General features: G+C 44.4%; 1 protein-coding gene across 4 annotated transcripts in view; it reads right to left on the bottom strand.

Annotated features, from left to right (window-relative positions):
* The window catches only part of Fam222b (family with sequence similarity 222 member B), a 48,596-nt gene extending 21,837 nt beyond the window's left edge, over positions 1-26,759 (bottom strand). Inside the window, exon 1 of one of the 4 annotated variants that reach the window (XM_090350574.1) lies at positions 26,692-26,759. The gene's annotated coding sequence lies outside the window, so the exon portion shown is untranslated. Of the gene's footprint in view, positions 1-4,824; positions 4,882-4,927; positions 5,046-26,051; positions 26,523-26,691 lie in introns of those variants that run through there. The other 3 variants (XM_090350576.1, XM_090350578.1, XM_090350577.1) reach the window with 3 other exon arrangements.
* Positions 26,760-27,427: the final 668 nt, after the last annotated feature.

Raw genomic sequence — 27,427 nt, 5'->3', positions numbered from 1 at the left:
TGGCCTGTTTCCAAAATGTGCTACCTCATTGCTGTATTAGTTACAAAACCAAAGATAATCAAACCACTGTGGTATATTAATACTGGACAGCAATCTCACCCACCACCTGATCCAGAAGAGAAGTTAATGACAATGCTGGCCCAGGTTAAAAGCTAAATTACCTCAATAGAAGTGAAATCCACACATCACTTTAATTATTCTATTGGTAAGATCTCTCTTTGTAGTCCAAACTGGCCTAAAAATCCCAATCCTGTCTCTCAAGAGCTAGGACTACAGGTGGCCAGGTTGGCTATTCTGCGACACTGAACACATGCATGTACATCCAACAAAGAAGGTTAACTCTGGTTCTCACCAAATCAGAAAAGCCCATTATTGAGGTTTCAATGCACTTTGACTAGCAAACTCTTTACTGAGAGTTCAGTAACTCACCAACAATCAATTCCATGTCCTGAGTAGTAAACAGATTACAGATTCTATCAAGTCCTCTTCCCTCAGAATTCAGACACAGCAAACAACTTTTTCAAAAGATGCAGCTTCTAAGTATCAAGCCCAGTGGAAGAAGTTTATGCTTAAGCACACACAAAATATTGCTTTTGACACTTGACTGACAAAGCTGAAAGCTAAACACTATCAGGCACATCTCCATATGAATGCACCCATTGTCTCTAAATAAATCTCATTTGGGGATCAGCATTCCCTTTTATTCTTCTAATATTTTCTTACCTTGAGTAAGCTTTTTTCAATTCCAAACTTTACAACATTCAAGCTGATTACTAAGAACTAAGTAATACCAAGGGTCCAATGTTTTCCTTCACCTTCTCAAGGGGATCATTTTATACTTCTGGTGTAAATGAGGGATTAGGCTGAAGTCTCCCTTTAGAGAGAACAGGGGACCATTTTTCTGTTGTTTTTTATTTGTATTTATTTATGCCAATCCTGTGGCTTAAGCTCGGGGCCTGGGCACTGTCTTTGTGCTTTCTCAAGGCTAGAGCTCTACCATTTGAGCCACAGCATCACTTTCTGTGTATGTGGTAGCAAGAAATCCAACCCAGGGCTCCATGCATGGCTCCATGCATGCTAGACAAGCACTTTACCACTAGGCCACCACGCTCACAGCCCCACAGGACCATTTTTCTTAACTATTTTTTTGCCAGTTCTGGGGCTTGACGTCAGGACCTGACCACTGTCCCTAGGCTTTCCTCAAGGCTAGTGCTCTACCACTTGAGCCACAGCACCACTTCTGGCTTTTTACTATGTATGTGGTACTGAGGAATCAAACCCCGGTCTTTGTGCATGCTAAGCAACCACTAGGCCAAACTCCCAGCCCCCTCCCGGCCCTTCTTAACATTTTTTAGCTGTGACAGAAATAACAAGATGAATAAAAACAGATTATTAAATCAGTTACTTTTACTTCAGTAGTACTGTCCACTTAGCCTAAATAAATTATAAGAAGTCATGGGTTCATGTAATTGTTTTCTTGCAGAAGACAAAACTTGAGTTTTTCCAAGCCAGGTATCATTTATATCTGGAGAACAATGTAGACATGCCTATGAACAGTTCTATAGATAGCTTGTTATATCCTGGGAAAAATTCTTCAGGGGGGGGCAGTTGTGGGGATTTAACTCAGGGCCTGAGCACTGTCCTTGGACTTTTCTCAAGGCTAGAGCTCTACCACTTGAACCACTGCACCACTTCCAGCTTTTTTTCTAGGTATATGGTACAGAGGAATAGAACCCGGGTCTTCGTGCATGCTAGGAAAGCACTCTACCAGTACGCCAAACTCTTGGCCGAGACTTGTTTTTTTAATAGTTAAGGTATAAAAATTTTATAAAGCTTTAGTAACTGCTGGTACATAGGGAGAGAAAGGAAAAAATAAAAACACCAAAGATATCAAATAGGAGAGCAATTTGCCTTTTTTTTTTTTTTTTTTCTCTTGGGTGGGTCATGGGGCTTGAACTCTGGGCCTTAGCGCTGTCCCTGAGCTCTTCACTTCAAGGCTACCACCCAACCCTTTGAACCACAGCCTCACTTCTCCTTTTCTAGTGATTAATTGGAGGTAAGAGTCCCTCAGACTTTAGTGCCTCAGCTGGCTTTGAGCCTCGACCCTCAAATCTCAGCCTCCTGAGTAGCTATGATTACAGGTGTGAGCTACCATGCCTGGCTGGCAATTTGCTTTTAGGGAGAAAAAGGTTAGGTGCTATACATTCTCCTATATGATGTTTTTCGTGTTTGTTTCGGTCACTTCCCTTCCATAGCTTGCTACATCTTAGTTAAGTGCACTTCATTTTAGTTACTAGCTAGTTCTCAAAAGCTTTAGTGATATGTGTGTGTGAGCGCACGCGTGTACATGCATGTGTGTATGCACATGTGCACACACATGCCAATGCATGGGAATGTGGTGAGGTGCTAGGGCTATCTCAATCTAGTGCTCTACCACTTGAGCCACAGCACCACTTCTGGCTTTTTCTGTGTATGCAGTACTGAGGAATCAGACCCAGGGCTTCATGCATGTTAGGCAAGCACTCTACCCTCTACCACAAGGCCACACTCCCATCCCAGGCAATGGCTATTTATCTCCAATTAAGCAGCAAAATCCTGTAAGTGGAGGTGTGGCTCAAGTGGTACACCACCAGCCATGAGCAGAAAAAGCTAGCCAAGAGCTTGATGCTCTAAGTTCAGGCCCCAATACCAGCCAACTACTCAGTTAAGGGTTGGGACTGGTAGAGTGTTTGCCTAACAACTGTAAGGCCTTGGGTTCAATCACCAATACTGCAAAACAAAATTTTTAACATGAAACTACATAGAGAGGGATCTAATTTGTGCTGGAGAAAAGACACATATCCTTCAGAAAAATAGGGATAAGTAACAGAAGCAAAGGAAATGAAGAAATAATTTCACATTATAATGTTATAGCCATCCAAATTCATAAAATTTGAGAACCTTTTTAAAAAATAAATTAAGCTAGCTGGGCTCAGTGGCTCACGCCAGTAATCTTAGCTACTCAGGAGGCTGAGATCTGAGGATCGAGGTTCAAAGCCATCCCAGGGAATACAAAGAAGAGATTCTTATCGCTGATTAATCTCTAGAAAATGAGATGTAGGGCTGTGACTCCAGGGTAGGGTGGTAGCCTTGAGCTGAAGAGCTCAGGGACAGCACCCAGGCCCAGAGTTCAAGCCCCATGACACCCCTGCACTCCCCAAAATGAATTAAGTTGGGCGGGCCACAGTGGCTCACACCTGTAATCCTAGCTACTCAGGAGGCTGAGATCTGAGCATCATGATTCAAAGCCAACCCCCAGGCCAGGCACTACAAGGTCATAAGACTCTTATCTCCAATTAATCTCTAGAAAGTGGGGCTGTGACTCATGGAAGGGCGGTGGTAGCCTTGAGCTGAAGAGCTCAGGGGCAGCACCCAGATCCAGAGTTCAAGCCCCATGACCCCATCCCCCCTCAAAAAAAAATTTTTAAGCTGGATGAAGTGGCTCATGCCTGTAAATCTTAGTTACTCAGGAAGCTGAAATCTGAGGATCACAGATCAAAGCTGGGCTGGGCACTAAAGTCTATGAGACTCTTATCTCCAATTAACCACCAGAAAACCAGAAGTGGTGCTGTGGCTGAAGGGGTATGGCGGTAACCTTGAGCTAAGAGCTCAGGGACAGCACCCAGGCCCAGAGTTCAAATCCCACAACCACCACCACCACCACCATCACCACCACCAAGAAGAAGAAGAATTAATATACATTTGGATTCAAGGCTTTTTTGTTGTTGTTGTTGCTGCCAGTCCTAAGGTTTGAACTCAGGGCCTGAGCACTGTTCTTGGACTTTCTCAAGGCTAGAGCTCTACCACTTGAGCCACAGGACAGGACCACTTCTGGCTTTTTCTATGTATGTGGAATTGAAACCAGGTCCTCATGCATGCTCTGCAAGCACTCTACCACTAGACCAAGCTCCTGACCCAGCCCCAAGGCTTTGCTTTTTTTTTTTTTTTTTTAAAGTGTCACAGGGACTTTTCAGCTAGGGCAGCACCTGGCCTTAAGACTTTTGATGGCAGAATTCTGGTGCCTATGAATATAAGAAATAGGCAGCCAGGCAGCAGTGGCTCACGCCTGTAATCCTTCTTACTTAGGAGGCTGAGATCTGAGGATGACAGTTCCAAGGCAGCCTGGGCACAAAAGTCCATGAGACTGTTATCTCCAATTAAACACCAGTAAAAGGTAAGTTGTGCTTTGGCTCAAAGTGACAAAGTGCTAGTCTTGAGCTGAAGAGCTCAGAGACAGCACCCAGGCCCAGAATTCAAGCCCCACAACTGACAAAAAAAAAACAACACCAATTAAGACACTGACAAGATTTTCAAGTTTCAGTAACAGCAAGGTAAGTTTGCCCTCTGGAGTAGGCTTCACCACCAGAGCTGTGCTACTACACAAAGCCAATGACAATATAATTGGGGAAAGAGACATTAGCAGAGTTAATTGCTAAAAACTATCAGGATTTCCTTTAACCACCATTGACCCAGGCTGCTCTCTCTTCCCATAGCCTCATACTCTTTTCAGATTGCTGTTGCTAATTAAGGCAGACTCAGAGGAAAAAGATGATATTCTTAAAGGACAGATGTTGTACAGCTCCCCCAAACTCACTTTCAGTTTACGACATCAGATGCCATATAAAAAAGGGCTCCTCTTTTCTTCTCCGAGCATTTTACAACGCGGCTGACGACATATGGATAGAGATGATAAGAGTACTAAATCTCCTCACTCAGCTACAAGGGTGAAATGAAGAGGAAAGAACTGGAAAATCAAGATAAACTGATAGGACGTGGAGCTCTTACTTCCAGATCCATTTCTCCTTTTCTTACAAGGTTAAGTCGGCTGAAGTCGGGGTCGCATCAGAAAAGCGCACGCACGCGCGCGCACACACACACACACACACACCTGCCGCCCTGGAGAGGTGGTGAGGTCCGCTCTGCAGCGCTCCGCGGCGCTCCGGGAATCCACCCCGCCCGCCTGGGACCGCTCAGCCCCGTTCGTCCCAGCCAGGAAGGAAGGATGAGAAGGGGCTTCCAGAGGCCAAGGCAGGGGGAGGGGGAGGCGGCTACTCCGGGTGCCAGGCTCACGGAGCGCAGCACTCGGCGGGGCGCCGACACCCCCTCCCCCAGGCGGCTACCACCGCCGGAAGCCAGCCCCGCCCCCCAGCTCCATCCTTCTTTGCAAGTCCCCTCCCACTACACAGCCAATCCTCAGCCAGGGAACCAGCAGAGCGACTTGCCACGCAGCCAACTGACGAGAGCCACTGGGAGTTCGGCCGCTAGGGATAGGCCAGCTACGCGACGCCCCTTACCCGGCGCGGCTCCTCTTTGTTAGTCTGCCCCTAACTCTCCGGTCTCCACCTCAAACCTGGGAGCCTAGTATCCAGGAGCTGGGCAACGTTATGAGGAACCAGTTATCCCGTTGACTGTGTACTAAGAATGAGCCCTTCAGGCAGTACATCCAGGAATGCCTACTAGGAAATGGCCAGACAGTATTTAAAGAAAAAAAGAATGCCTCTCCCTCCTCAGATTAATCAGTTGCACTCCCTCAAAACAGTGGGAACTGCACACCTCAATCTTTCCTGTCAGAAACTTTCACTTCCTGTGGTAACGGGGAAATTAAGGGGGAAAGTATGTTTCTGGAAATCAATAAAGGAAGGTAAGAACTACATCAAATCATCTGTTACATATATATTTTTGCATATATATATATATAAACTATACATACAAACAGCTGGCCCTAACCTAGGTCAGATCCAAGACATATACTCCCTTTCAGTATAATTTGAATGCAAACACTTAAGCCTTGTTCAGAACATATGCCTAGTGTTAGCAAAAACTCCCAGCAACTGCCAAGTGAGAACAGTACTGGAAGCTAGCATCCAGACTTCAGTCACTAAATTAGTGCTAGGGTCATAATTATTGCTGAGATGGGATATGACAAAGTATATTTTCTTGGGTGGAGCAGTATATGGAGTTTTTTTTTTTTGCCAGTCCTGGGCTTGAGCTCAGGGCCTGAGCATTGTCCTTGGACTTTCTCAAGGCTAGAGCTCTACCAGTTGAGCCTCAGCACCATTTCTGACTTTTTTCTATGTATGTGGTACGGAGGAATCGAACCCGGGTCTTCATGCATGCTAGGCAAGCACTCTACCACTAGGCCAAACTCCCGGCCCCTGGAGTTCATTTTTTAAAAGCAAGGATTTTGGAGTCTTCTTTTCCTCCCCTCCCCCCAATCATGGGGCTTAAACTCAGTCAGGACCTGGGTACTGTCCCTGAGCTTTAGCCACTCAAGGCTACCACTCTTATCACTTTGAGCCACAATATCACTTTCCAGTTTTCTGGTGGTTAATTGTAAGATAAGAGTCTCACAGACTTTCCTGCCTGGCTGACATCAAATTGTAATCCTCAGATCTCAGTCTCCTGAGTAGCTAGGACTACAATGATGAGCCATTAGCATCTGGCTTCTTTGCATTTTCTTTTCTTTCTTTCTCAGCCTGTCCTGGGGCTTGATCTCAGGTCCTAAGCATTGTCCCTGAACTTTCAGTAAAAGAACATTCTAACCCATTTCCTGCATGGACATCAGGAACTGTTTTCCTTTTTTTCGATCTAGTCCTACTTTAACCCTGTTACAATAAAATAAATCCTTGCTAAAACTTTCCTTAAGAAGGAGGAGCACAGGACCAGGAGCTTGGCCTGTAGGATGCTTGCCTAGCATGCAGGAAGACCTGGGTTCGATTCATTAGAACCACATACACAGAAAAAGCTGCAAGTGGTGCTGTGGGTCAAGTGGTATGGCTCTACCCTTAATCAAGGCAAGTGGTAAATCACGCCTGTAATCCTAGCTATACAGGAGGCTAAAGTCTGAGGATCACAGTTAAAAGCAATCGCGGGCCCTAAAGAGACTCTTATCTCCAATTAACCACTAGAAAACTGGAAGTGGCGCTGTGGTTCAAGGGTAGGGAGGTATCCTTGAGCGGAAGAGCTCAGGGACAGTGTCCAGGCCCAGAGTCCAGCCTAATGGTAGAGTGCTTGCCTAGCATACACAAAGACTCAGGTTTGATTCCACAACACCACATACATAGAAAAAGCCAGAAGTGGTGCTGTGGCTCAAATTGTAGAGTTCTAGCCTTGAGGAAAATGTATCCAAAGACTGTGCCCAGGCCCTGAGTTCAAGCCCTAGAACTGGCCAAAAATAAACAAACAACAACAAAAACCAGCCAATAACAAGGTGGGGAGAGTGAATGAGGATGAAGTAGTTTGCATGAATTAAAACTCCCCCCCCCACACACACACGCAAAGTCAAGGGCTGGGAATATAGCCAAGTGGAAGAGTGCTTGCCAAAAAGTACAAGGCCCTGGGCCCTGGGTCAATCACCTTGGGCAACATGTTGAGAAGTAGTCTTCCAAAAAAACAATGATAAAAGGTTAATACATGCTCTGTAATTCCAGCAGTGCTGTAAGAGGATGGAGAGTTCAGGTTCAGCAGCATTTGAAAGACTATGGGTGTTAAGCAGTCTTAGAAAAAACAAACAAGGCCAGGAGTTTGGCCTAGTGGTTAAAGTGCTTGCCTAGCATGCATGAAAGCCCAGGTTTGATTCCTCGCTACCACATACATAGAAAAAAGCCGGAAGTGGTGCTGAGGCTCAAGTGGTAGAGCTCTAACCTTGAGAAAGTCCAAGGACAGTGCTCAGGCCCTGAGCTCAAGCCCAGGACTGGCAAAAAAAAGAAAAAAACAAACAAACAAACAAGTAGCCAGGGCCCCCCCGGCTCATACTATAATCATGCTACTCAGAAGGGTGAGATCTGAGGATCAAGGTTCAAAGCCAGCCTGGGCACAAAAGGACCTGAGACTCTTACTCTAATCAACCTCTAGAAAACGGGAAGTGGGGCTTAGCTCAAGAGTAGGTAGTAGCCTTGAGCTGAAGAGCTCAGGGCCAGCGACCAGCCCCAGTTCAAGCCCCCATGACCCACAAAAATAAATAGATAAATAAATAAATAATAAAATGTCTATTACACCAAGCATGGTGGCTCACACCTGTAATCCTAGCTACTCAGGAGGCTGAGATCTGAGGATTCAAGTGCAAAGCCAGCCCGGGCACTAAAGCCCTTGAGACTTTTATCTCCAGAAAACCGGAAGTGGCACTGTGGCTCCTGGGTAAGGTGGTGGCCTTGGCCTTGAGCTGAAGAGCTCAGAGACAGGGCCTGGGCCCTGTTCAAGCCACATAACCAACAAAAGGAAGAAAGGAAGGAAGGAAGAAAGCAAGCAAGCAAGCAAGCAAGCGTCTGCTCATTTCTGGCTGTAGTTTAGAATATGTGTACAGAGTTGGAGAGAAAGAAAAATTACTAACTTTTCAAACTGATCGGGTAGCACATGGTAGAAAGAGTAAAAAGCCAGTATCCTGAAAAAGTTTCACATAAACAAAAATGAGACAGCAACTTGTGAATCAAGTATGATTTGGCATCTTTAAATGCGGAGCCAATTTTCCTCTATCTAATGCCAAAACCAGTGGCTTCTCCTGTAGATAAAATGGCACCGTTCCTGAAAAAGCCCTGGACGCTGTTTCCCCACAATCTTATAATCTGTCAGAAGACAGAAAACAAAAAGGAAGCTATGCTAGCCAGAAAAAGCAAATTATAACCAACACCGAGCCAACACTTTACTTTGGACAGAAGGAGCTTTTCTATGTATCTTTGGAAGGGACAAAGAAGCTTACCATTGCTCAAATAACCAAAGCAAGCAATTAATTTAGCTAAACACCATGTTGGATTAGCATTTGATGCAATAGGTTGCCTGTTCACTTCGTATTCATAGCCTTAAAAAGTGTTTGCTGCTGATGCTGTGGCTGATGATGCCTGTAGTACTAGCTACTCAGAAGGCTGAGATCTGAGGATCGTTGTTTTAAGTCAGCAAGAGCAGAAAAGTCTGTGAGACTCTTTATCTACAATTAACTACCAGTAACCTGGAAGTGGTGCTGTGGCTCAAGTGGTAGAGTACTAGCCTTGAAGAAAGCCCAAGGACAATGCTTAGGCGCTAAGTTCAGTCCCCAGGACTGGCCAAAAAAAAGGTAGAGTGCTAGGCCTCAATGAAAAAGCTCAGAGACAGTGTCTTTGCCTTGAATTCAAGCCCCACGACCAGCTTAAAAAAAAAGGGGGGGAGGGGATGCTGGGAGTTTGGCCTAGTAGTAGAGTGCCTGCCTAGCATCCATGAAGACCCGGGTTCAATTCCTCCACACCACACACATACAAAAAGCCAGAAGTGGGGGCCGGGAGTTTGGCCTAGTGGTTAAAGTGCTTGCCTAGCATGCATGAAGACCCGGGTTTGATTCCTCGCTACCACATACATAGAAAAAAAAAAAAAAGCCGGAAGTGGTGCTGAGGCTCAAGTGGTAGAGCTCTAGCCTTGAGAAGGTCCAAGGACAGGGCTCAGGCCCTGAGCTCAAGCCCAGGACTGGCAAAAAAAAAAAAAAAAAAAAAAAAATATGGGGCCAGGAACTTGGCCTAGTGGTTAAAGTGCTTGCCTAGCATGCACGAAGACCCGGGTTCGATTCCTTGGTACCACATATATAGAAAAAGCTGGAAGTGGTGCTGAGGCTCAAGTGGTAGAGCTCTAGCCTTGAGAAAGTCCAAGGACAGTGCTCAGGCCCTGAGCTCAAGCCCAGGACTGGCAAAAAAAAAAAAAAAAAAAAAGCCAGAAGTGGTGCTGTGGGTCAAATGGTAGAGCTCTAGCCTTGAGAAAACCCAAGGATAGTACTGAGTTCAAGCCCCAGGACTGGCGAAAAAAAAGAAAGCAAGGAAGGAAGCAAGGGAGGGAGGGAGGGAGGAAGAGAGGGAGGGAGGGAGGGAAGGAGGGAAGGAGGGAAGGGAGGGAGGGAGGGAGGAAGTAGAGCTGTGGCTCACTCAGCCTTGAGTGAAAAAGCTAAGTGAAAATGCTATGCCCTGAATTAAAGTCCCTGAACTGGAACACACTCAAAAAAGAATATAGAGCAGGGTACAGTGGCTCACACCTATAATCCTAGCTACTTAGGAGGCTGAGATCTGAGGGTTGTGGTTCAAAGCCAGGCTGGGAACTAAAGTCCATGAGGCTCATCTCCAATTAATCACCAGAAAATTGGAAATGGAGCTGTGGCTCAAGAGGTAGGACAGTAGCCTTGAGCTGAAGAGCTCAGGGACAGCGCCTAGGCCCAGAGTTCAAGTCCCACAACTGACAAAACCAAAAAAGAATATAGATGAACCTTTACATATGAACAACCCTTGAGCAACACAAAGTTTTAATAAGCTTATTCAACTGTTTGCTATGCAAGCAGGCCATTCAGGGACTCCGTTTTTGGTTACCATGCCTATGTGCTACAAAAGCTAACTTCCCATCAATTGGGGAAGAAAGAAATCTTAACCTTTTATTGCTCCTTGACACAGAGAAACATAAGTAAAGAGAACTCAAATTCCAAAGAAAACGATGCAGTTTCAACCTATGTAAAACTAGTCTCTTTAGTCATTTTATTCTAAAATTGGCAACACACAAGTCCCTGTACTGAATGTTTTCAATACAGGCCTCAACTGAGGTATCAGCAGGGTAAAGTACTGAACAATCTATCACTTAACCATTTCAATTTCCCCTCACTGTTTTTAGAACACATCCTGATTTTCTTCTATTATTAATGTCACTATAAAAGCTAAGAAAAATTTAGATGGGCTGGGAGTTTGGCCTAGCGGTAGAGTGCCTACCATGCACTAAGACCCAGGTTCGATTCCTTGGTACCACATACATAGAAGAAGCTGGAAGTGGTGCTGTGGCTCAAGTGGTAGAGTGCTAGCCCTGAGAAAGCCAAAGAACAGTGCTCAGGCCCTGAGTTGAAGGCCCATGGCCTGGCAAAAAAAAAAAAGAAAAATTTAGTTCCCCAGATTCAAATTCTCAGTATTTTCCAAGTTCATTATAGGTAATGATAATTCTATATTCAATGTCTCAGATATAAAGATAGCTAGTTTTATTTAAAATGGTACCTAACTAAAAATATCACCAAATTTTGCATTAAAATATCTCTATGGTATCGCCTACAATGAATTAAAATGATTTTAATATATTTGTATAAGTGTTCCATTGATTGGTTGTGATGCTTTAAATATAGACAATGAATCACCTCTAGTAGTCCCTTAAATTTAGCACTAGAGCTTTTATAAGGTGTTATTTGTATCCTACTTGACCCCAAAAACCAAGAGGAGCCAGGTTCTAGTTAGTGACTCACACCTATATTCCTAACTATTCAGGAGGCTGAGATCTGAGAATCAAGGTTCACGCTGGCCACAGCAAACAAATCTGAAAGACTCATCCCCAATTCCAAACAAAAACTAGAAGTAGAGATGTAGCTCAAATGGTATTATATCAGTTTTAAGCAGAAAATCCTAAGCAAGAGATGCCTTGAGTTCAAGCCCTAGTACTGGTTTAAAAAAAAAAAAAAAGCCAAGGGAATAAAACTCTTGTAAGAGGAGTCTATAGGGAATAAATCTATAAGGAAATATGTCTTTACTAAAAAGTCGCTTCATTATGGTTCCATGATTATTATATTCCAGAAATTAGGGTAACAGTATCTTTTCCCAAATTCTAAGCTGTTTTTCCACAAATAGTATTTATAAAAATATATCACCTTTTTCAAAAAGAACTTAAGCCTCTAACTGACATCATGTTGCTAATTTTCACAACATCCCAATAAAGAACTATTATTTAGCATTTATATCACACTTTAACTTGCAAAACTGTTTTACAATTATTTTCATTAGTAGTCATGCCTCACAACCACCCACCTGAGCTAAACTGGTCCTGTTATCCTCATTTTGACAGTTGAGAAATCTGATATATCCTAAGACCAAGGTCAAAGTTGTCAGCTTTTCCTAGACCAGGGACTAAACCTTAAGTCTCAACCACTCATCCATTGTCTGTATTGCTCATAACACTAGTGAAATATTTTGTTTGTTTTAGTGCCATTCCAGGGACTTGAACTCAGGGCCTAGTCAATGTTCAACTTTTTGTGTTCAAGGCTAATACTCTACCACTTGAGCCATAGCTCCACTTCTGGTTTTCTTTTTTATACTTTATTGATGATAAGAATCCCACAAACAGGCCCTCGAGTTTGGCCTAGTGGTAGAGTGCTTGCCAGCATTCACAAAGACCCAGGTTCAATTCCTCGGTACCACATACATGAAAAGCCAGAAGTGGTGCTATAGCTCAAGTGGAAGAGTACTAGCCTTGAGAAAGCCTAAGAGGAGTGCTCAGGCCCTAAGTTCAAGCCTCAGGACTGACCAAAAAAAAAAAAAAAAGAAAAGAAAAAGAGTCCCACAAACTTTCCTGCCAGGGCTGGCTTCCAAGCATGATCCTCAGATCTTAGCCTTTTGAGTTGCTAGAATTACAGACATGAGCCACTATCACTGACTGAAAAGCAAGTTTTTAAGTGATCATAACTCACTTAAAATAACAGCACAAAAATATTAAGTTCAAGCTCTAGGACCATCACATATACACACACACACACTCTCTCCCCCTCCCTCTCTCTCTCTCTCTCTCTCTCTCTCTCTCTCTCTCTCTCTCTCTCTCTCTCTCTCTCACACACACACACACAAATTATCCAATGATTTTCCATCTTATCTTCCCCCAACTCATTTCCCAGAAACTTCCATTTCATTACTCCAGTGAATAGGGTTTTAGGTTTTGTTTTGTTTTGTTTTGTGGTAGTCTCTAGGATACCAAATCCTACAGGACATTTTTCTGTTTTTATCTGACTTTTCAATAGCATTTATTACAACTGACCACTCCTTCCTAAGACATTTTTTTTTCTAATCCTGAAACAAGATCTCACTAATAGTCAAATTTCTAACTCCAGATAAATTTGCCCCCACCTCCTCAGTGCTAGGGTTACAGGTATAGGCCATTATACTCTAGCTTCTAAAACATTTCTTCACTTGTATAGTTTCCCACTTTTCTTATTCAAACCTTTGCCCCAGCCACACACCATCCTTTGGTGACATTTGATTTAATTTGGTAACTTCAAATTCTATCTAGATATTCATGACTTCCAGTCTTTAATTCTAGCCCAGACTTTTAGGAAATGCTGGATTTTCTTTTTTTGCTACTCCTAGAGCTTGAACTCAGGGTCTGGGCACTGTCAGTGAACATCTTTTGCTCTTTATCACCTGAGTCACAGTGCCACTTCTGGCTTGTCTGTATATGTGGTACCAAAAGATTGGACTCAGGGCTTCATGCATGCTAGACAAGTACTCTACCACTATGTCATGCTCCTGGCTGGGGAAATGGCAGATTTTTCTAACCAGCTATCTGTCTTATATCTCTATTTCAAGCATCTTAAGTGTGACTTAACTAAAACCAAACCCTTGACAAATATGCTCTGCCTGACACATCTCAATAAAGAGCAATACCATTTACTTATCTACTATTTCCCATCAATAATTTTTCTTTGTCTCATATCCCAACCATGCCCATGTCCAAAGTAGGCTTTAGGGACTTCACTCTCAAAATATATCCACGCTGGGCTCCTGATGAGCACACCTATAACTAACTACTCAGAAGTTGAGATCTGAGGATCACAATTAGAAGCCAACCTGAGCAAGAGTTTGTGAGACACTTACCTTGAAGAAGAACAGGAGGAGGAGGAGCAGGAGGAGGAGGAGGAGGAAGAAGAAGAAGAGAAGAGGAGGAAGAGGAGCAGCAGCAGCAGCAGCTGTGGCTCAAGTTGTAGAGCACTAGTCTTGGGCAGAGAATCTGCGGGGGGGACTAGGAGTTTGGCCTAGCAGGCACGAAGACCTGGGTTCGATTCCTCAATACCACATACATGGGGGAGGGGGAGTCAGAAGTGGTGTTGTGGCTCAAGTGGTAGAGCTCTAGCCTTGGGGAAAGCCCAAGCCCAGGACTGGCAAAAAAAAAGAAAAAGAAAGAAAAGAAGATATGAGGGACAATGCCCAGGCCCTGAGTTCAAGTCCCAAAATGGGCACAAAAGGGAAAAAAAAAATCTGTTTACATTTTTACAGCTATTCTACCAACCACACATGCCCAAAGGCCATCAAATGGATCTTAGTAACACCCTTATAAAGACTAACTATACTATTTTGTTTTTGTTTTTCTTTTTCTTTTGGCCTGTCCAGGGCTTCGTGCATGCTAGGCAGCATTCTACCACTGGGCCACATTATCGGCCCTTCCCCCACCCCCCCCCTCCCCCGGTCCTGGCACTTGAACTCTGGGCCTAAACACTGTTACTGAGCTCCTTTTGCTCAAAGTTAGCACTCTACTACCACTTGACACATATGTCACTACTGGCTTTTTCTATGAATAACTGGAGATAGTCTCATAGTTTTCTAGCCCAAGCTGGTTTTAACTGCAATCCTCCGATTTCTGCCTCCTGAAAGCTAAAATTACAGTCATGAGCCACCAGTACCAGAAGAGCTTTTTGCCACTTACATTTGGAGAGAAAGTCTCAAAGACTTTTCCGCTTAGGCTAGCTTCCAAATAAAATTTTCTGATCTTAGACTCCTGAGTAGCTAGGATTATAGACATGAACCAAGGTTACCTAGCTAGCTCATTTTTTCTAGAAATCATATTTTCCCATGAAACCCATTAAATATTAGACTAGCATTTTATAACAGAGCTATCAAATCTGATTTCCTTATTTCCTTCCTTGTATTAATTTTTTTATTTTTCAGATAAAATCTCATGCTTTTTTGCCTAGTGCCAATCTTAAACCACAATCCTCTTATCTATGCTCTATAACCTCCTAAGCAGCTAGGCTCACAAGTATGTGCCAACACAACTAACTAGTTTGGACTAGTTTGCTAAAACAAGGTCTTGCTTGAACTTTTACCTAGACTGGCTTCAAATATCAAATATCAATCTTCCCAGTCTTTTTTTTTTTTTGTATGGGGGGGTGGTCATAGGGCTTGAACTTGGCATGGGCGTTGACCCTGAGCTCTTCAGCTCAAGGCAACTGCCCTACCCTTGAGTCACAAGCCCTACTTCCCATTTTCTAGAGATTAATTGGAGATAAGAGTCTCAGGTCCATTTGTGCTGGCCTGGCTTTGAACCTTGATCCTCAGATCTCAACCTCTTGAGTAGCTAGGATTACGAGTGTGAGCCACCAGCCCAGCCTTATCATTAATTTTAAAACAATAGTTACTGAAATGTTGTAGTTCACACCCATAATTCTAGCTACTCAGTAGACTGAGATCTGAGGATCAAAGCCATCTCAGCACTAAAGTCACCCTAAAGTCCTGAGACTCTTATCTCCAAATAACCACTAGAAAACCAGAAGTGGTGCTGTGGCTCTAGGGATAGGGCAGTAGCCTTGAGCTGAAGACCTCAGGGACAGTGCTCAAACCCAGAGTTCAAGCCCCATGACAAAACAAAAAAAAAAAAGTGGTATTTTTCCCGTTATATTTCTTTTTACCCTAAATCACAGAACTCTGACAGGTACATAATCAGATCTTTAGAGGCAGTGAAAAGACAAGAATAGATATTAAACACTTCTATAAGAAAGCATTCACCTCACACCAAGAGTGCAATGACTTTACACTTATCCCCACTCTGGTCAGCTGTAAGGCTTCATCCCTTTGCCTGGCTACTTTGCTTCTCACATTTATTCTCAACTCTCCATTTATTTTATTAGATTTTTTTTTCTTTTGGTACTTAAGTTCAAATGCAGTGTCTCACACTTAGTGGACAAGCACTCTATCACTTGGGCCATGCTCCCTCAATTCTCGTGTGTGTGTGTGTGTGTGTGTGTGTGTGTGTGTGTGTGTGTGTGTGTGTGTGTGTGTGTGTGTGTGTGTGTGTGTGTGTGTGTGACCTAGGGCTTGAACTCAGAGCCTGGGACACTGAGCTTTTTTTGCTCAAAGCTTGCATTCTACCACTAGAACAACAGCTCTATTTCCAGTTTCTTTTGGGTAGTTAATTGAAGATAACAAGTCACACAAACTTTCTTGCCTTCACTGGCTTCAAACCAAGCTCTCCTAACTTGGCCTCTTTACTCTTGAGTAGCTAGGATTACAGGCATGAGCCACCAGTGCCCTGCTTTTTCTTTTCTTTTTGGTTATTCCTGAGCTTGAACTCAGGGCCTGGGCACTGTCCTTGGACACTTTTTGCTCAAGGTTAGTACTCTCCTAACTTGAGCTACAATACCACTTTTGGCTTTTTCTGTGTATGTGGTGGTACTGAGGAACTGAACCCAGGGCTTGATGCATGCTAGGCAAGCACTCTACCCTTGGCCACACTCCTGGCCTGGGCCCAGGCTACTTTGAACTGTGTACTTGAGATCTCAGCCTCCTGAGTACCTAGAATTACAGGTATGAGCCACCAATGCTCAGTAGAGGTACAGTTTTGAGTAGAAAAAGACAAATGATTGGTGCAAGGTCCTAAGTTCAAGCCCCAGATACTGGCACAAAAAAAAAAAAAAAAAAAAAAAGGAAAAAATTGAAACTAATACTCCGGGCTTCGTGCATGATAGGTGAACACTCTACCACCAGACTACGCTCTAAGCCCAAAGTCACTTTGGTCATTTTTTTTCAGATAGGATCTCGACTTTTTGGTTAAGCTGGACTTGAACTGTGATTCTCAAATCTCTACCCCCTAAACAGATGACCTTACAGTTGTAAGCTATTGTTCTCAGTAATTTTTTTTCGGGGGGGGGCGGGGGGAAGAATGTGGTCCTGATGATTGAGCTTTAGACCTCATTCTTGCTAGGAAGACATTCTAACACTTGATGAACCATGCCTCTGTCCTCTGGCCACTTTATGCCTGAGCTGTGATCCTCCTACTTATACTTCTCTGGGTCATTAGAGATGACAGATGTAATACCACACTAAGCATTGCACTTCCTTGTACTTGGACAACAGGCTTGAACCACCAGGCGCAGCCAACTGGCTAATGTTCAGTTGTGTGTGCGTGTGTGCATGTGCGTATTGAGCTATCTTTCTGCTATCCCTCTGCTTTTTTGCTCAAACAGTCTTGCTATATAGTACAGACGAGCCTCACACTAAGACCTCCTGCTTCAGCCTACCAAATGCTGGGGTTATAGGTATGTATAATTCCTGGCTTAAAATCACCTACCTACCTTCTTCCTTCCTTCCTTCTTCTTCCCCCTCCTCTTCCTCCACCTTCTCTTCTTCTGGTCAGTCATGGGGTTGAACTTAGGGCCTGGGTGCTGTCCCGAAGCTCTTTTTTTTTTTTTGCCAGTCCTGGGCTTGAGCTCAGGGCCTGAGCACTGTCCTTGGGCTTTCTCAAGGCTAGAGCTCTACCACTTGAGCCTCAGCACCACTTCTGGCTTTTTTCTATGTATGTGGTACCAAGGAATCGAACCGGGTATTTGTGCATGCTAGGCAAGCACTCTACCACTGGCCCCCCGAAGCTCTTTTTTTTTCTCACTCTACTATGTAGAGCTGCAGTGCCACTTCTGTTTTATTGAATAGTTCATCTAAAATAAGAGTCTCATGGGGACATTTCTGCTCAGGCTGGTCTCGAACCCTAATCCTCAAATCTTGGCCTCCTGAGTAACTAGAATTACGGGTATGAGCCACCAGCTCCTGGAATTAGAATCACCTTTTAAAAGTTGCTATATTGTCTTAGGAGATTAAAATCAAGTCCAGCCAGCACTGGGTGCTCACATTTATAATTCTAGCTACTCAGGAGACTGAGATCTGAAGATCATGGTTCTAAGCCAGCCCTGCAATTCTTTATTTTTAATTTTTAGGGTATGTGGTACTATGGAATTGAACCCAGGGCCTCATGCATGCTAGGCAAGCAAACTACCACTAAGCCACACTTCCAACCCTGTAATTCCTATCTCCAATAAATTAGCAAAAAACTGGAAGTGGAAATGTTGTCCAAGTGGTAGAGTACCAGCCTTGAGTAAAAAAAGACAAGTAAGATGCCAGGGGCTGGTGGCTCATGACTGTAATCCTAGCTATTCAAGAGGCTGAAATCTGAGGATCTGGGTTCAAAGCCAGCCTGGGCATAAAAGTCCGTGATACTCTTATCTTCAATTAACCTACCAAGTAACTGGAAGTGGCACTGTGTCTCAAGAGGTAGAATGTTAGCCTTGATCTGTAGAGCTCAGGGACAATGCCCAGACCCAGAGTTCAAGCCCTGTACCAAATAAAAGAGAGAAAGAGGGGGGGAAAAAGTGTAAGGCTCTTGTGTCTTCTGAAAAGCTTCCAAGCTTCCTGCAGTGTTTTGCATTATACAGTGTTACTCTGCCAAAGTCTTAACTAATTTCCTCCTCTCCTGATAAGGTGATTAAGGTGACATATATATATTTCAATAATGTCTTCTCCCTTTTCAGACTTTACTGTTGACTAAGAATGACCTTTCTTGTCCAACCACAAAGGCCTGTTGTCTGTCATGAAACTTCAATGAATAATGTCTTTACTGAAAATAATTGCATTGCATCTGACCTTCACAGTAGACCAAACTTATTCAACTTCAATCTTCTACAATTTCACATGTTAACATCTCTGAAAACAGGATTCATCTTACAACTGATGACATGCCAGCCTGATAAATAGCATTTCTCCATTCTTAGTGGTATGCAAAACAATTATGACCACAGTTGGAGGCTTACAATAGCACTTGCCTAGCATGTACAAACCTCTGGGTATAATTTTAGGGATTAAAAAAAAAAAAAGGGTCCAGGCCAGGAGTATGGCCTGGTGGTAGAGTGCTTGCCTAGCATGCACAAAGACCTGGGTTCCATTCCACAGTACCACATACATAGAAAAAAGCCAGAAGTGGTGCTGTGCTTCAAGTGATAGAATTCTAGCCTTGAGAAAGTCCAAGGACAGTGCTCAGGCCCTGAGATCAAGGCCCAGGACTGGCAAAAAAAAAAAAGGGTTCAAGTCCCAGGGGGATGCTGGTGGCTCATGCCTGTAATCCTAGCTACTCAGCTACTTGTGCCAGCCGCACAAAAGGACCTGAGACTTTTATCTCCAATTAATCACCAGAAAATCATAGGTGGCTCTGTGGCTCAAGAGTAGGTGGTAGCCTTGAGCTGAAGAGCTCAGAGATAGCACCCAGGTCCAGAGTTCAAGTCCCACGACCAGCCAAAAAAAAAAAAAACCTGTGGGCTGGGAGTTTGGCCTAGAGGTAGAGTGCTTGCCTAGCATGCACGAAGACCCAGGTTCAATTCCTTGGTACCACATACATAGAAAAAAAGCCAGAAATGGTGCTGAGGCTCAATTGGTAGAGGTCTAGCCTTGAGAAGTACAAGGATAGTGCTCAGACCCTGAGCTCAAAACTAGAACTGGCAAAAATAAATAAATAAATAAATCTGTAAGCTGGGTATAATGGTGTGTGTTGGTGATTCCTGCAATACTTAGGAGCCTATACATAGGAGGATCAAGGTCTGAGGCCAGCCCCCCAAAAAACAAGATACTCTAGCTGAAAAATAAGCTAAGCTAAATAAGATCAAATAGGGCTGGAGACATGGCTCAAAACATATAGCACCTGCCAAGAAAGAACAAAAACCTAAATTTGAAATTCCACTACTTGCCAGATGCTGGTGGCTCATGCCTGTAATCATAGCTACTTAGGAGGCCCATGAGTACTCAATTAAGTACCAAAAAAGCCAGAAGTGGAGCTGTTATTCAAGTGGTAGAGCAATAGCTTTGAACAAAAAAGTTAAAGGACAGAACCCAGGCCCTGATATCAAGCCCAAGTATAGGCACACAGGCACACAATCGTGCAATCAATCAATACAAGATGACCAAAACACACATACAGCTGGGTGCCTATCCCTCAGGACCAACAACAACACAAAGTACCACACACTATTTTTTATTTTGTTGGTCATAGGACTTGAACTCTGGGCCTGGGTGCTATCCCTGAGCTGTTCAGCTCAATGCTACCAAACTACCCCTTGAGCCACAGCACCACTTATAGTTTTCTGGTGTTTAATTGAAGATAAGAGTCTTATTTAGTGCCTGGGCTGGCTTTGAACCATGATCCTCAGATCTCAGCCTCCTGAGTAGCTAGGATTACAGGAATGAGACACCATACCCGGCACACTTTTTATTTTATTTTATTTTTTGAACTCAGGGCCTGGGCACTGTCCTCTAGCTATTTCAAGGCTAGGGCTGTACCACTTGCTGCTCCAAACACTTTATAAGCATTAACACATTTAATCTTCATAATAATCTCCATTTAATTGTTCACCTAATATGATTCTTTGTTTTAAAGATGAGGAAACTAAGGCACAGACATTTCATACAAATATATTCAAAGATAGCAAAGACACAGAAGATTTGAGACCCATGTTATTAGTCATGATTATGACTCATAATTGGTTGTCACTTTTTCATTCAGAAAGTATTAATGAGAAACTAATTTAGCATAACATTGTACCAAATACTAGCTACAAACCATGCTTTAAGGGAGGTTTCTACTCTGAATTATTGCTCCATTTCTGACTTCTTTGTCCTCCAAACATTAACTCTTAATTTCAGTAATTAAATCCATTCATTTATTCATTTTGTTTAAATGAAACAAAGGCTTTATTTATGCAAAGGTTAAACCTGGAATGTACTATTACTAAACTAATAACTCCAACATCTACTTTTTCTCTTTGCTATCTTCCCATACAATTTTTCTTTTAAAGCTGTTAGCACTATATAAGGAATAAAAAAAAACAAACAGCTGGACACAGATGGCTCAAGCCTATAATCCTAGCTACTCAGGAGGCTAAGATCTGAGGATCAAGTTTCAATGCCAGCCTCAGCAGGAAAGTCCTTTAGACTCTATCTCCAATTAACCACCAAAAATCAAGAAGTGGAGCTGTGGCTCAAGTAATAGAGCACTAGACCCAAACAAAAAAACCTTAGAGCCGGGCATGGTGGGGCACGATGGCTCACGCTGTAATCCTAGCTACTCAGGAGGCTAAGATCTGAGGATCATGGTTCAAAGCCAGCCCAGGCACTAAAGTCTGTGAGATTCTTATCTCTAATTAACCACTAGAAAACAAGAAGTGGGGCTAAGGCTCCATGGGTATGGTGGTAGCCTTGAGCTAAAGAGCTCAGGGACAAGGGGCTGGGAGTTTGGCCTAGTGGTTAAAGTGCTTGCCTAGCATGCAGGAAGACCCGGGTTCAATTCCTTGGTACCACATACATACAAAGAAGCCGGAAGTGGTGCTGAGGCTCAAGTGGTAGAGCTCTAGCCTTGAGAAAGTCCAAGGACAGTACTCAAGCCCTGAACTCAAGCCCGGGACTGGCAAAAAAAAAAAAAAGAGCTCAGGGACAGTGCCCAGGCCCGGAGTACAAGCCCAAGCCCCATCATACACACATACACACATACACACACACACACACACACACACACACACACACACACACACACAGAGAGAGAGAGAAAGAGAGAGAGAGAGAGAGCGCGCGAGTGCTTAGAAACAGTGCCCAAGCCCTGACTACAAGACCCAGGTCCAGCAAGCACATTATTAGTTAGCTGTTGTGAAAATAGTACTAAAGAGATTTCAGTTAGGAAATGGAGTCAAAGATCAAAAGGAAGCTTAAGAAACAAAGACTCAGGGGCCAGGAATTTGGCCTAGTGGTTAAAGAGCTTGCCTAGCATGCATGAAGACCCGGGTTCGATTCCTCAGTACCATATACATAGAAAAAAGCCGGAAGTGGTGCTGAGGCTCAAGTGGTAGAGCTCTAGCCTTGAGAAAGTCCAAGGACAGTGCTCAGGCCCTGAGCTCAAACCCAGGACTGGCAAAAAAAAGAAACAAAGATTCAGTTTTTAGGCAATGTTCTTAGTTAAAAAGGAGAGAGGTATAAACAGCATAATTTTGTTTTTAAATAGAATGTTTTTTAAAAGTTTCCTCTGAGGCATGGGATGCTTTTTTTAAGAAAAATGATTCACTTTATGAGGATAAAAAATGAGTTAATAAGCCTTATTCCTTTTACTTTCACCCTTGTTATGTCAAGGACTCAAAAGAAAATCTTACATCCCCATAGCTCATTTCCCACTTTACACAGACTGCTCACACAACAGGCAATCAAGGCAATGGCCACCCCCTTTCTCTCCCCAGGGAAAGAAGTCCTCATCTGGCAACTATCACCTACTTACATAAAAATAACCACAAATAGGAAAGAGAATAGAAGGAGAAAAGGACAGGAAGTTCTCATCACAGCTGAACAAACCTCTATTAACAACATGGATGGCATTTATGGACTTGCCTGAACTGATGGAAATTTCCAGAAGGGAAAAATGCATTGCCAACATTAAAAATAAATATCCAGTTATTAAAAACAAAATAAGATGGCTAGGCCAGTTCTTTTTTACCTCTATTATGTACCATGTGGTAAAAACATAATAAATTTGTATTCTGCATTAACAAAGGCTCTGTTTTTTGTAGTGCCGGAGATAGAACCCAGTGCCTCAAAAATGCTAAGCAAGCACTTTACCAATGAACTACAACTCAAACCTCTTCTTAAAAGCATCCTCTAGGGCAGGGAGTTTTGCCTAGTGGTTGGAGTGCTTGCCTAGCATGCACAAAAACCCGGGTTCAATTCCTCGGTACCACATACATAGAAAAAAGCCAGAAGTGGTGCTGAGGCTCAAGTGGTAGAGCTCTAGCCTTGAGAAAGTCCAAGAACAGTGCTCAGGCCCTGAGCTCAAGCCCAGGAGTGGCAAAAAAAAAAAAAAAAAGTATCCTCTAAAAAACAGAATAATCAGTGCTATCGATAAAAAATTTAAACTGGACATCAGTTGCTCATGCCTGTATTCCAAACTACTCAGAGGCTGAGATCATGATTCAAAGCCAGCCAGAGCAGGAAAGTCCATGAAACTTTTATCTCCAATTAACCTCCAGAAAACAAAAAGTGGTGTCATGGCTCAAAGTAGTAGAGTACTATCCTTGAGTGAAAAGGCTCAGGGATAGTACCCAGGCTCTGACTTCAAACCCCACAACAAAGGGGGCAGGGTACGGAGAATTTATTGGGAGATCTAAGGAACTAGACAGAACAATATATGTAAATCACTGAGCTGGCCCTGGCTCACACCTGCAATCCTAGCTACTCAGGAAGCTGAGATCTCAGGATTACAATTTAAAGCCAGACTGGGCTCTAAAGGAATGTGACTTTTTTTTTTTTTTTGGCCAGTCCTGGGGACTGAACTCAGGGCCTAAGCGCTGTGCTTGGGCTTTCCTCAAGGCTAGCACTCTACCACCTGAGCCACAGCAACACTTCAGGCTTTTCTATGTATGTGGTACCAAGGAATCAAACCTGGGCTTCATGCATGCTAGGCAAGCACTCTACTACTAGGCCAAACTCCTAGCCCAAAGAACTTGAGACTTTTATCTCCAATTAATCACTAAAAAAGGGGAAGTGGGGCTGTGGCTCAAGGGGTAGGGTGGTAGCTTTGAGCTGAAGAGCTCAGGGACAGCACTCAGGCCCAGAGTTCAAGCCCCAGGAACCATCCAAAAAATACTCAGTATTTCCACAAAGAGAAGTAAAATATGTCTTACCAGATAGAGAAGTTAAGACAACTAAAATTCCCTCCCCCATTCCTATACAATAATTCACTCCTCTTATCTGGGAATCTTCAAGAATCTAGAACAATCACTCCCCATCTTTATTTGGTAAAAAGACAAATCACTTGACAGCTTTCAAAAGGCCTAACCATTTAAAGCTCTCCGTTCTCAGAACCAGGAACTGGAGGCATGATTCAAGTGGTAGTATGCCAGCCATACGTGAAAAAGAGAAGCCAGGGGACAATACCCTGAGTTCAAGTTCTACTACCAGCACTAAATATACTCAGAGCCATCAGAGTTGAAACATCTGTGTCTTTTTTTTTTTTTTTTGCCAGTCCTGGGCTTGAGCTCAGGGCCTGAGCACTGTCCTTGGACTTTCTCAAGGCTAGAGCTCTACCACTTGAGCCTCAGCACCACTTCCGGCTTTTTTCTATATGTGGTACCGAGGAATCGAACCTGGGTCTTCATGCATGCTAGGCAAGCACTTTAACCACTAGGCCAAACTCCCGGCCCCGAAACATCTGTGTCTTTTAAAGTAATTTGCAGCTCTTGAAAAAGCTGTGTCCATGCAACCATAGCTCATGTCTGTAATTCTAGCAACTCAAGAGACTGAGATCTGAGGCTCAAGGTTCTAAGCCATCCAGGGCAGTAAATCCCATGAGACTCTTATCTCCAATTAACCACCAAAAAAGAAAACAAAAAAACCAACAACAGGGTGGGGAGTTTGGCCTAGTGGTTAAAGTGCTTGCCTAGCATGCAGGAAGACCTGGGTTCGATTCCTTGGTACCACATACATACAAAGAAGCCGGAAGTGGTGCTGAGGCTCAAGTGGTAGAGCTCTAGCCTTGAGAAAGTCCAAGGACTTAGCCTTGAGAAAGTCCAAGGACAGTGCTCAGGCTCTGAGTTCAAGCCCAGGACTGGCAAAAACAACAAAAACAACAACAACAACAACAACAGTACAGCTATAGCTCTAGTGGAAGGGTATTAGCTAGCCTTAAGCAAAAAAGCTCAGGGGTAATGCCCAAGGACTGGTATGCGTGTACACTCGTGTGTGTTCACATGCATGCGCATGCACCCGCATACACACACACACACACACACACACACACACACACACAGCCATTTTCTCTCTAGGTGGAAGCAAATAGTTCAATGCTGTACTTTGCTCTGTCTATCCTAACCACTAAAGGCTCAATTCTGCTCCTCCTGACACTCAAAGGAAAAGCTTTCCCTCAGACTCTGAAAAACTGTCTTTAATTTCACAGAGTAATACCAACAATAATAAAATAAAGTTTGGTGGGCACCCATGGCTCATGCCTATCATCCAAGCTACTCAGGAGTCTGAGATATGAGGATCACAGTGTAAAGCCAGCCCAAGCAGGAAAGTTTGTGAAATGCTTATCCATTGGGGGAAAAAAAAAATGGAAGTGGAGCTTTGGCCCAAGTACTACAGCACTAGCTTTGAGCACAAAAGCTCAGGGACAGTTCCCAGGCCCTGAGTTCTTCCAGCAATACCTGTGCGCGCGCGCGCACACACACAATAAAACCACCCTGCTGCATACTTAACTGACCTCCAGAATAAAGACAAGGCCCTGGAACCACCAGCCACCACATTTTTTTTGTAAAGTGAACATGTTCTGCAATTCAAAAATAACTCAGGCTAAACTGGGTATAGTTTATACCTAAACCTGTATGTCTAGCATTCCAGAAACTGAGATAGGATTTTCAAAGTTAGCCTGGATTACATGATCAGACCCAGCTTCAAAAAAATAAGCTGGGTGCAGGTGGCTCACACATGTAACCCTAGTTTCTCAGAAGACTGAGATCTGAGGGTAGAGGTTTGAATTCAGCCTGACCAGGAAAAGTTTGACCCATCTCTTATCCCAAGTGGTAGAGTGCTAGTCTTGAGCTAACGCTCAGGGAGGGCACTCAAGTTCAAGCCCCAATACTGGCACAAAAATAAATAATAAGCTGAGGTTATAGCTCAGTGACAGCATGCTAGCCTAGCATGTGCAAGGTACTGGGTTCAAACCCCAGCACTGCTCCCTCCCCAGATTTAAAAAAAAAAAATTGTATATGCCCCCACTGGGCATCCCTTCTAACTTGTCTCAAACTGTTTTTTTTTTTTTCAATTCTCAATTTTCTCAGCTCACAATAAAGGTCATTAGTGAAAACTGTTGCAAGGGAAGCTGAATGAGCTGTGTTCAGAAAGTACTGGCCCTCCACTCTCTATTTCCTTTCTCTTGGGTGAGAAGCTACACATCATTTGTAAAAATGCCAGAGTATGGTATTTTCCTACCGATTTCCTACAAAAATCTGACAGCTAATTTATCACATCACAGACAGAAGGTAGTATTTCTGCATATGATCTACTGTTTCTACACAGAAAGCACAGACTGGTCTATGAGGTGTTACAAACACTATGTTTCACCTTGACAGAGAATCAGTCGTTGCACTAATAATGGCAAGGTCTAAAACCCAGTAGTAGTACTGGCGAACTGTTAGCATGTGTAGAAGTACTTACAATTGACAATTTCCATCCACACCTTCAACCCCATGCGCGATGCTCCCTACGGCCGGTGGGAAGCACGACATTTTCCAGAGGATCAGAAAGGTGAAGTGAGCCCTGTCCAAGGTTATCTATCAGCTCCCTTGGTGGCGGACCTGGCTTCCAGCCTGTCCCGATCCAAGCCTCTAGTTCGTTCCCCGGCTTCAAAACAGGAGCGAGCTCGCGGCTCACAGCCGCTGCCTCAGCTCGGCCCAGCACTGCGCACCCCGGCCTGGTCCAGGGCTAGCTTCTTCAGCGCCGCCAGGGCTTTCATCCTCCACCCCCTCCCCCCGCGACCATTCTCTGAAAGGAGCGGAAAGGGAGAGGCGACCCAAAGCTCCTGGGGGAAGGGATGCCGACGAACGGGGCAGCACAGGACAGCTGGCCCTGCCGCGGGCTCCCTCTTCACGCCATAGCCGACAACCCCTGCCCTCCGACCAGCCCTCCGCTCCTGGGACCGACGACCCCTTCGCCCATGCCCCAAATTCTCCCATCACCGCAAACGGTCCCTCCCCCCACGACCTCCGTCCCCCGCCGGCAGAGTCCACCCCACAAGCCGGAGGTATCCTTCCGCCAGATCCTTCGGTGTGTCCGTTCCCCTCCCACCGCCACTCACTGTCGGTGACTGGGCCCGGCCCTCATGGCTGCTCCTGTGCCGCCCGCCGCCGCCGCCGCCGCCGCCGCTCCACGCCCCAGCCCCGCAGTGGCCGCCGTCGCCGCCGTCGCCGCCGCCGCCGCCGCCGTCGTCGTCGTCGGGACTCTGCCGGAGCTGCTGTTGCGCCTGCGCAGCCTGGAGGGACGGGGCCCTGACGGGCAGCCGCGCCTGCGCAGCCCGTGCCGGGGGCGTCTTCCTCAGTGCCTGATGGCCTGCACCTCTGGGTCTCAGGTGCTCATGGCCGCCAGCCGTCCGTGAGGTTTTAGGCTTAGAGAATTTAGCGGCTGTGCCAGACTTGGAGGCTTCTAGGGTAGTTTGCTTAGATTAGTAAACTCTTAAGCCTGCGGTTTTCCCTAAGGGGGAGCGGGGAGCATAGGTTTGATGGCATCTGCAGGATTCTGGATCCTTTTTAACATTGAAAGGCCTGGACTCGGGTGCTCTTGAGATGGGCACTGACAATAAATTGAGGATCCTTGCAAGGGGACAATCGCATCCGGACGCCGGTGGCTCATGCCTGTAATCTTAGCCTCCCAGGAGACCTGTGGATCGCCATTCAAAGGTAGTCGAGGCAAAAAAGTCCCTGAGACTCTCATCTCCAATTAATCGTGAAAAAAGCTGTAAAGGGAGTTGTATCTCAAGTGGTAGAGCGCTAGCCTCGAGCAAAACAATTCCCAGGGACAGCGCCCAAGGCCCTGAG

This window comes from Megascapheus bottae, chromosome 17 (assembly GCF_031878675.1).
Source record: "Megascapheus bottae isolate mThoBot1 chromosome 17, mThoBot2.hap1, whole genome shotgun sequence".
Classification (NCBI taxonomy): domain Eukaryota; kingdom Metazoa; phylum Chordata; class Mammalia; order Rodentia; family Geomyidae; genus Megascapheus; species Megascapheus bottae.
This window is presented reverse-complemented; position numbering and strand designations above follow the sequence as displayed.